Genomic DNA, 11,393 nt, shown 5'->3' with positions numbered 1-11,393 from the left:
TAGCGGCTGGGCCCGTGAGCCATGGCCGCTGAGCCTGCGCGTCCAGAGCCTGTGCTCCGCAACGGGAGAGGCCACAACAGTGAGAGGCCTGCGTACCGCAAAAAAAAAAAAAAAAAAAAAGCAACCTTAGTTCTCTGCACTTTGAATAGGCTATGCTTATTCAGGGCATAGATTTTATTTCAGTTTCCCTTTCCTTTTATTAATTCTTTTCCTTTCCCCCTCTCTGCTCTTCTCGTTACCACAACTCTTTTATAATTTAGACTCTTAGATCATCCAAAAGTCTCCTTAAAATTGACTGGAACACTGATCCCTTATTACCAACTGATTGCTGGGCAAATTGTGTCTGATTATAGAGGTTCCTGCCTTTAGCAGAAACAAGGCTGCATTTTTTTGTAGAGATGAAAGTAAAGAATTGTGGAATTGAACATGATCTTAGAGACGCTCTCCTTCTGTGTCTCTGTCAAATTGTGGTGAGATGTGTTTCTGTCTAGCCTATGCTCCTTATGCCCTCACTGTTGCAATGGAGAGAGGCAAGCATTAGGATATTGCTAGAAGGGGCACTTAATATTAGCAATGAGGTTTTGTTTATTTTGCAGCTGATCCCTTCTGAAGAGTATAAGGAGGCAATATACTCTTTTTAGGATGGAAGTTTGATCACAAAGTATTGAAACAGGATGGAATCTGGACACTGGAGGAAAAAACAGAAAAGAAAAAAGTGAAGGAGATCTGGGGGCTCCAGGCATACAACTAAAGATGGACTCTGTGGCCTGAAAGACCCTGCGTGGTCATGTAGAGGATCACGATTGATTTCTTTCAGGCAATGGACAGAATTTGACCACCCCTCCCATCACTGGGGGGCAAAATGGTTGGATTTTAACAAATATTGTAGATCTCAAAATCGTACTAGATAGATTTGTAAGCCTGCTGTCACAGAGCCAATGCTTTCTGTTTGGCTAGGATTCCCAGTGGAAAAAAAGAACATAACAACTGGAGTTTTTCTTTAAGATTTGCTATCAAATAATTCCCCCATATGCCAATTTATTCTAGGAGTCCTCTGACTTCCCCCTTCAGCAGTCTCAAAACCTGGGGGAAAACCATCAAATCTTCCAATTAGAAGGGTCCCCTGGTCATGGATCTCTTCATTATCGATGACAAAGGCTTCACTGAAGCCTTTCAGTAATGGAAAGTGATGGAGCTTTCAGTGATGGAGCTCTGGCTGTGTTCCATTTTTCCCATGGTTTTATTGTTGGAGCATTGTTTCAAATGAAAACCCCTCCCACCAGCTTTGAGAAAGTGGAGTTAATCCAAGCCCCTAATAGATTAAGTCTGACTTTTTAAAATGCTCTGTATACTTATCCTATATAGTAGCTAATGCTCCTCAGTACCTACCGTTCAAGAACTGTGCACTAAACCCTTGCAGTAATGCTAGGTACTATTATTATACCCATTTTACAGATGAGGAAACCAAGGTATAGAAGTATTAAGTATATCACCCAAGGTCACATGGGATTTAAACAAAAGAGCTGGTATGTGCAACCAGGTAGTCTTATTGCCAGAGTCCATGGCCTTAACCACTGGGCAAATGACCTTTGATCTACTGATGGAAAATGCTTTTCTGTGTCCTCTCTATCCTCCAGATATTTCTATTCTTCTAATTGAAAAGTGTCACTGGTTCTCCAATTAGACCCAGGACCTTTGATGCATATAAAAAGCAATCTTAATATTTAGGTATATTTCTTAACATCATTCAATAAATTAACTAATACAACTAAATACACGCCGTAATGGGGTAAAGGATAAATGAGAGTCAATGGAAGATATACTTTGTAGAATAGGCAGCTTTAGGGTTTACAAGAGGTATGTTAAAAGGTGTTTATTAAATGTCATTATAAGAAATTGATCTCAGATGCTAGAAAATGGAATTCCTTATGGAAATCTCAGATTCATCCATACCAAGCATATATTTTTCACAGTTCTTTCCAGCTTGCCTCCCACTTACTGTCAAAGCAATTAGAAAACATGCAAATGGAGAAGAACTGTTGTAAGCTCTTCTAAAAGCATTCAAATACAACTGAAGGAGACAGATTTTTTTTAAAGCTTTGACCTGTGCTTCCTGGGTGATCTGATGATACACTAAAAAGACCAAAAAAAAACTTTGTATGCACAGGACCTACTTGCTTTCTGTGGAGAGCTACTGCTTTCTCTCTCTCTCTCTCTCTCTCTCTCTCTCTCTCTCTCTCTCTCTCTCTCTCTCTCTCTCTCGCTTTCTCTCTCTCTCTCTCTCTTCTTCCCTCCCTCCTGCTCTTGTATATTACTCATTATTATCACCCATGCCTGCTTCTAAGATTCTGAAAATTATTTAAAAGAAGGAATTAGTACAATGTATTAAAAATACAAGGAAAATGAAAACAGAGGCACCCACTGGATAAAACAACTCAAATCAAGTGGCAAATCTTAAAAACAATAGCAACAATTTTATTCAAAGCTAAAGGATTACAATGATAGAAGTAACATCAGAACCCTGAAGGTATTTCTTTAAACCCAATTACTGTTAGGAATATTTAAAGTAAATATATGTATGCCTTAAACTCAAGAGTTTCTTAAGAAACTAAACAATAGAGGGAAATAGAGTTGTTCCTTTCTTATACATTTACCAGAAGTCCGCCAGATAACAGATAAAAGTACAGAGCATGTTCAGTATGCATGGAATTTCCCTTGCAAAGAGTTGTCAATTTAGGTGGTACAGGCAACATTTTCTGCCTTGGGATTACTGTTGAACCTGGTGGAGATGTTTGAGGATTACTCCACATTTCTCATCCAATGATGGAATATCTCTAAGACACAAGTCTAAGACACACAAAAAAGTAAGACAAAGTCTTTAAGACTCTAAGACAAAATAGAGCTTTTAAGTGTATAACCAAAAGAGTGGATTATTCCAATTATTAAAAACAAAAGTATACCTCAGAGTTTGTTTATTATCTAGTAATCTTTGCCATAAACTGTAGTGCAGATAAAGTGTGCTAAATTGGTACTGGTGTGTTTGGCTTATCATTAATTAACTATTCATTTGAAGTTATAGGTTGATAACTAATGTCACTATAGGATGGAAGCACCATATCAGATACATTAATGTTAGATTTTTATATAAAAGATTTTCCAGGGGGAGGGGGAAATAAGTGAGAACCCGCAATATGAAATTGAGCAGACATCTGTCACAGTGGCCAAACCTCCAGTAGGCTGGATTAATGATTATGAATGTATTACTGTTGATATATGACATAAAGCTGTGGGAATAGAAACCTTTTCAAATTACACAGAGAGTAATCAACAGCCAACAGCAATAGCTTCACGCTCTCACACCTGCTGCATGCCTCCCGTGGGAATATGTGCATCTCCAAGCGTGGAATTATTGGCAAGACAGAAGGAGTTTTCTTTCACCCTTAGTTTGACTTTCGAATTATAAAATAAACCATTGGTTAGTCAATCCCACAGTAGGGGTGATAGGAACGATGCTGTCAAAGCACTGCTAATGGAAGCATCCTGTGCCTCATTTGCTCAACATTTCGAGCCCCATTACTAAAGCTTGCTCTCTTGTGATCTCTTTCTCTCTTTGGTGTCTCTCTACCACACAAATCACATATTTTAAGAAAATTCTAAATTCTAAAAACTCACAGTGTACCTCAAGGAAAGGGAGAGGCTGAAAGAAATGTGAAGGATTTCTTTAGAAATTTGAATAAAATTCTGAAACAGGAACATTTTTAAACTATGAGAATAGAAATTTCAGCTATTGTGATCACAGGTTCAGAATCTACTTAACCAAAATCATAAGCTACCGAGTGCTGGTTACTACAGCTAGGTGGATAACGTGGTGGTCTGCATTGATGGTGGACAGAGATGAAATGTCTGATTTCATGACTAGCACGTAATGTGTTGTCCACTCTTGAAAAGTATAGTTAGCATTGATCTGAAGTTAAGATAACTAGGTTTCCTTTATAACCTTTAGTCTCATTTGCATTCTATCTGTACAAATACGATAGCTGGTACCACTTTAGCCTATATAAAAGCTTCATGTGAATTTTAAAAAGGCACTCCTTCTTCAAGATATGTTCTTATTATCTGCCATAAATTTGTAATAATTATACAAATATATTACGACTAACATGTGAAGTGCCCCCCAGCAGTATACCACTTGTACAACCAAATGCAACTATTTTGGTAGGTTGTATATGAATGCGTCCCCATAATTCCAATCCATTGGTTCTTGGCCTTCCCACACTATGCTGTATTCACCTAGGTATATCTTGATCTTGTATTTTGATCCAGCCTGACATCTCCAGACACACTAGTTTGCACATTAGATGGCTACTCTTACACTAGTAGTATTTGTGGCACACATCCTTGGCCATTTTCACTTATTTTTATATTTGCACTTTGGTTCTGATCCCATCCACTTCCTGACTCTTAACTACACTTCTTATTTAGGTTCTTTGTTTACAGAATGTTCATGATAGTAATCAAGCTGTATTTCATGTCACACGCACACACACATACACACACATAAAAGGTCACTTTCTGATGTAAAACTGGTAAAAATCAGAATAAAGAAGATCCCCCTGAAAAACTATATACGTTGAGAGATGTTCACAAATATTTTATTGAACAAGACTAGGAAATACTCCAATAGGATCACAATGGCATCCTTAGGTCTGGAATATAACTAAAGCAACTGCTATTCTGAGAAGGCAGACTGCATACAAAAGGGAGAAACACAAGAAATTTTAGTGTTTATCTTATACTAACTAGTGGAAACTGCTCCCTTATCCTAGAGGTGTGCCCTACTTACTTTGATAGAAGTGTTCTTTCCTTAGAGAAAGGACAATTCACCTGCCAATGATTATCTGATGTGATTGTGCCAGTTTTTAACAAGCAGCTAATCTGTAACTTAGTCTCCTGAGAGGTCTTACATCCACGATCAGTCATGATTCTTGACTCAGGCCTATTTTTCACTGTATTAAACTGGGGCTAAAATTTTTTTAAAGCTGTCTCCTATGAGTTAGTTTAACGTTAATTCCCTAGGATCTGAAATACTATATATAGATAAGTTGATCGAGTGTAGTTTCTGTTCAGAAAACCTGACAATCTGACCCAGATACACCTGCATGATGCCACAACACTATAGACCAGCCTAGGAGACCTGTCTAGAGCAACTAGCAAGACTCTCTCTTGAATATTTGACATCTGAATGCCTCACTCTTTAAATAGATGCCTATTAAGGTATTTATCTGAAATTGGGGAAGCTATCACTCTACATGGTCACAGGCATAGCTCCCAGCAACCATCTTGGTTCTGCATGGCTCGCACCATGTAGTAAATGAATGGCTCAGGATAGAAGGTGGACAGAATTACATAGCTACACACTGTTGATTGGAACAGGAATTATCATTTGACTCACTCTGGACAGTTAAAGGTCCTCCTCCAGGAATCTGAAATCTGAACTGAATTTTAATTTTCCCTTGTGGCTGGAAATTAAACACATTAGTTTGAAAGCCATGGATGGTCATGTGTACTGGATATCAGAGAGAGAAAGAAAAATGCCGCAGTTAAGCAGAGAGGCAAATATGAGGAACAGAAAAAAATTCTGCTATACTCCTGACAGATTCTGGTCCTTCCAACATGTCTGGACATCACCCTTGGGATCTAGAAAAAAGTCAAGGAGCCTCACTGCCTTTTCTTCTTTTTTTTGCTTAATTTATGTTTCCAGTACTTAATGCAAAAGTCTTAACTATCACAAGTCTATAATTGTGAATTTTCATCAATACACCTGATCTTTTTACTCATTAGTTCAGTTAATAGACTCTTTATTTTAATGAATTCCAAAGTTATCCGTATCCCAGGGCAAATCACTTAATAAGATTCTTAGTTTGTAAAATGATGTACATCATAGAGTTGTTGTGAGGATGAACTGATTTAATATGGATATGAAATCTCAATAATAGTACCAGGGACACATAGAAAGCACCAAGTATATTTAAATTCTATAATTATTTACATTAATATGATTAACTAGGATCTTTTCATGATCTTTCTATAATAAAAATATTTGGAATGTTCTTTATGTTTTAGCTTAACTCATATCTCCAAAATGGAGTTTTAACTAGTACTTACAAATACTCCATAGATATATTCGTTGATTAATTACTGCACTCATTCACTCAAGCAACAAGTTATTGGATACTTCATATGTTCATGTATATTTCTGTTTGTATAAACATTACTATTAAGCTACTATTTAGAAACAATCCTATTATGTTGTTCAATTTAGGATTTTAATTAATGAGATGCTTTCTCTTGAGTTATGTCTTATCTGCATTAATAATTTTTTGGCTTCAGAGAAAAAAAGAAATGATGTTCTTTGAAGATAATTCTGTAATATATCGCTAGATGTGAATGTTTGTTTAATAAGCAAAAGAGACACAAAGGTAAGCATATTTTAAGCTTTATGATTACTCAGGTAATTGAATTATTTAGAGGATGGACAGAATCCCACAAGGGATGGTTACATATGGCTTCATCCTGATCGTTGCCTAAAAAGAGTGTTCTTTGATGCCCATGAGCATTTGTTCCAACAGGCCCACTGAGTATTTGAAGCTTATTCAAAAGGTCACATTTTCTGGCAAGACTTCAGTCATATAGTCCAGATGGGCTAAAATACAAAGGAATGTAAATACCTCAAAGTTTGAGCTGTTAATACAAGGACTTCTGGATTGATTTCTTAGATGTTGCTCTAACTTTGGAGAGTTCCATTTGGAAATGTTATGAGTAATTCTCAAGAGGGGTTAAAGTGAACATGAAGCCACCACCACCACTAACACACAACAAAAAGTTGGCACGGACAAATATTGAAAAAAATCTTTTCTCTGAACAGTTTGAAAATGTACTCCTAGAAACTATTGAAAATATCACTGATATCAACATTTGCCTCTGTGGGTCACTAAGAGAGCTGAGAAGGTCAAGCTATTAAACCAAGCCTGGGCGCTATAACATGATATCAACAACTTTTATCCCTCATAAGTTGCCATCATAACATTTCTTTGGACATTTTCTAGTTTAGAAGTTTCCAAGATTCGGTCTTATGCTTTTCTACCCTAATTAATGCTTTCTTCATTGCTTATCCTGTAAATCTCAGTCTATCAGATAAAAAAATCTTTTTATAACAAATATTTTTACTTTTCTGAAATGAAATTAATAGATGACAAATCTACCAATAATGTAATTTTAAAAGTCAATGTAATATCCTAGCTTTAACAATTTTAAGAAATAAACAGAAAGTATAATTATATTAAAATAATATGCATAACTAGAGTAGAACATAAATGATTCCATCTGATGTCTGTACTTGACTGTCTGGGAATATATTTAAAATTTGAATAAGACAAATATGTGCATTTGTGGGATACTTAGCATTCATTGTTTCCACTCACTAAATGCCTTAGCACATTCATCATTGATATAACCAAAAAACGTCCTCCGTAAAATTTTAAAACTCCCCCTAGTAACAGTGCTACCTCATTACTAACCATTACCATTTCCATTTCTAAAAGGAAATTAAACCATAATTCCAATGACAACAGTTAGTCCCCAATCAAACAATACTACTTATCAATATTTATTGTGTATATTGCTTACTAACATCACGTTGCTATCTTTTAAAATCTTAATTCTCGGGCTTCTCTGGTGGCGCAGTGGTTGAGAGTCCGCCTGCCGATGCAGGGGACACGGGTTCGTGCCCCGGTCTGGGAGGATCCCACATGCCACGGAGCGGCTGGGCCCGTGAGCCATGGCTGCTGAGCCTGCGCGTCCGGAGCCTGTGCTCCGCAACGGGAGAGGCCACAACAGTAAGGGGCCCGCGTAACGCAAAAAAAAAAAAAAAACAAAAAACAAAACTTAATTCCCAGCACTCCAAAATGCAGAGACAGTTTTATCTAAAGAGTTGTTCATTTGTAATTTTTTATCTGAAAAATTTACACTGGTTTCAGGCACAGACACAATGTAATATAATTATTGTTTTTTTAGGAAATGCTTAAACTTTGTTGCAAGACTTTGAGAGATTATGCAAGTCTTGATGTACCACTACAAGTTATGTAGGTTTTTAAAGGGCAAGAACTATTATTATTATTATTATTTTTGCGTTACGCGGGCCTCTCACTGTCGTGGCCTCTCCCGTTGTGGAGCACAGGCTCCGGACGCACAGGCCCAGCGGCCATGGCTCACGGACCCAGCCGCTCTGTGGCACGTAGGATCTTCCCGGACCGGGGCACGAACCCGTGTCTCCTGCATCGGCAGGCGGACTCTCAACCACTGCGCCACCAGGGAAGCCCAAGAACTATTATTAAACAGGTTTAATTGGTTTACACTGAGAGCTTCCATGCATTGGTCTAGTCTTGTTTCCAGGTAATCTTGATGGTAAGAGCACTAGGGGAGTCAACACACAGAGAAAAATAATCCTGACAGATTCTAGGATCTGAAGATTATTTAAAGCAGCCTTGTTCCAGGTGTCCAAGCAGTTGCTTTGCATTATAACCTGAAATAATGGAGTATAATGAGCAGTTTTAACTGTAAGTTTGAGAGATGTGCATTCGGACAGCTTTCAGACTCTTATTTGGTTATGATTACAAAAAAGCAGTTTCCCATCTTCTCGTTTAGATGGTTGTCCGCATGTCTGTGTTTATATCAGTATCTCCACCTATATTTATAGCTATCTATTTATTTTTTTGTGTGGCAGCACAGGGGATATTTTGATGCCTGGAGTAAACAAAAAGACCCAACCCTCAGAAAAGTTACAGCATCTGACTTCAATCATGTTGCCTTAACAGTTCCTAAAAGTATTGTTGCTTGTTCTGGGCACAGAGCAGCGGTCGCAGGCCTCGTTGGTGCCAGGTGAGGGTCCTGAGTACTCCTGCTTTGGAGTGGGCTCCCCCGTGGATCCCCACAGGGGCCTGACCCCAACAGCTCAGGGTGCCTCCCAGCCCCTATGTCTCTGGCCCAGGACACGGACCCATGTGTACAGGGCAGGGCAGCTGGCACTAGATGTGTGGGACTGGGGACTTCCTTGGGGACCGAAGGACTGCTGGGCCAGTTGGGCGTGTGGGAGGCACTGAGGGGGTGGCCTGAAGCAGGCCGTGGGGACCACAGAGGGGGCCCTGATTCTCGACAGGCCAGGGCTCTGTCCGGGGTTGCTCTGCCCACATGCGGCACTGCTCCCGGCCCTGCCTGCTGCCTGCAGTGTCCCCAGGAGCTGGTGCCCCAGGGGCTGAGCTCCACTGGGGGAGGAGATGGGGGAGCAAGGGCAGAGGTGGGGTCGGCCTTCCACCCAGGCCCACCATCGTGAGATCTGGTTGTGCTCCATGGTCAGACGAACCCCGACCAGCCCTGGCTGAGAGTCTTGTGCTGCTGTGAGAGCTGCTGACCTGCTTGGTGGGGGTGGGTGTCTATACGCCATTGTCTCAAGGCCTGTTTATGTTTTCCTTTCACTAAGGGTTTTTAGTTTGGGTTTATTTTGGTTGGGTTGGCACTAATTCTCTTCTTAAGATGCTGTGAGAACCGTTTTATCCAAATGCCAAATAAATTTGCATCCTGGAAAAAAAAATTATGAACAATCTGGATGTGTGTGTGTGTATATATATATATATACACATATAATTTTTAAAATGAAAATTTAGTCAAAGTCAACTAAAGTTTTAGAAGGCCCTGGACAATTCTTTCCATTAGTCAATTAATAAGATAGCCCAATATAAAGAACAAGGGTAGCAGAGAAAGGCAGGAAAATTACTGATTAAGAATAATTTTAGCCCTAGATTGCCTGTCTCTTAGCTGTGATAACATGTGTAAATTATGTATCTAGTTTGAGCTTCATTTTTTTGGTAAAATGCAATAATAGGATCTCCCTTATAAATGACCTAGAACTCTAAGGAGATTCACTTGTAAAGAGTTCAGATGGTGCCTAACACAGGACAAACACTCATTAAATATTATTGGTATTATTGGTTGGCTCTTCAGTTCCACCAATTTTTATTTTTAGGTAAAATCCTGAGAGAAAAAGGGATAAGATCTGAATGGAATACCGTTTAGGTCATTTTGTGACCACTCTGGTTGGAGTACCATATGATTGTATAACCTGTGTCTATTTCAGATTTGGATCAACATGGCATGTAAGTGTAAAACAGAGTAAAGTGGATCTGACAAGTGGTCTGTTGGTAAATCTTTTTTCAGAAAGATTCAGTGGTTCCTCTAGTGATTTTTGATAGGACTAAAGTCTAATGGGATTATTTCTGAATTGGTCCTAAGAAAGGGACACAGAGTAAATCTATGGTCCACTGGGTAATGCTGATCTCTGATATCATGTGGTGAAAATAGCTCACCCACCCAAGATTTTATCACCTATAACCTTGGTTTCCTTATCTCTAATCCTGTGTTCCATGTAGCTACTTGGAAAACATGTACTACTTGAAAAACATGTGCCTCCAAATTAATTATTCTGAAACAAGGCAGAGATCTTATAGACCAGTTCACTTAGTTCACCAGTTCATAATAAAAGATGAACAATTTTACGTTTCAGCTAAGTTAAAGCATGTAGTTCTTTATCACTTCGTACTTTAATGGTGTGAATGTTATGGATTTTATTTGGAGAAATTATTTATTGGTGCTATGGAATTATTTGAAGTGGATATAAAAATAAGCAGCAAAAAATATTTTACTTTTAAACTTGAACAAAATGAGTTTAATTTGCAGGCAACCAAAATTCCAAAGACTGTGCATTGTATGCAGCAGCTTTGCCTGACATCAAAGACACTCTAGAGATCAAAACAAAATCAAGTTCCGAGGAGCAATTCTCTTTTTTTTTTTTTTTTTTTTTTTTGCGGTACGCGGGCCTCTCACTGTTGTGGCCTCTCCCGTTGCGGAGCATAGGATCTGGACGCGCAGGCTCAGTGGCCATGGCTCACGGGCCCAGCCACTCCACGGCATGTGGGATCTTCCCGGACCGGGGCACGAACCCGTGTCCCCTGCATCGGCAGGCGGACTCCCAACCACTGCACCACCAGGGAAGCCCTCTCCTTCTTAATAAGAGTGATTTTGTTTTCTTTGTTGGTGTTGGTCATTTCAAGGCAATATCAAAGTCTGTAGATGCCATCAACCTTTGAGTGGCTCCATCTTAACCTCAGAGGTAAGAGTGGTAGTTAATGAAAATGTGGAAAGTCTGACACTTGAGGAAGAGTCTGTGATTAGAAACTGAAAACCTGGAGCCAAGACCTTTGTAGTGTTTCAGTCTCCCTCTTGCAGAGAAGTGCAGTCACTGTCACCAGATTGGATTTATGTTGCGACATTTCCCTTTCCCT

This window comes from Delphinus delphis, chromosome 11, assembly GCF_949987515.2.
Source record: "Delphinus delphis chromosome 11, mDelDel1.2, whole genome shotgun sequence".
Taxonomy (NCBI): Eukaryota; Metazoa; Chordata; class Mammalia; order Artiodactyla; family Delphinidae; genus Delphinus; species Delphinus delphis.
This window is presented reverse-complemented; position numbering follows the sequence as displayed.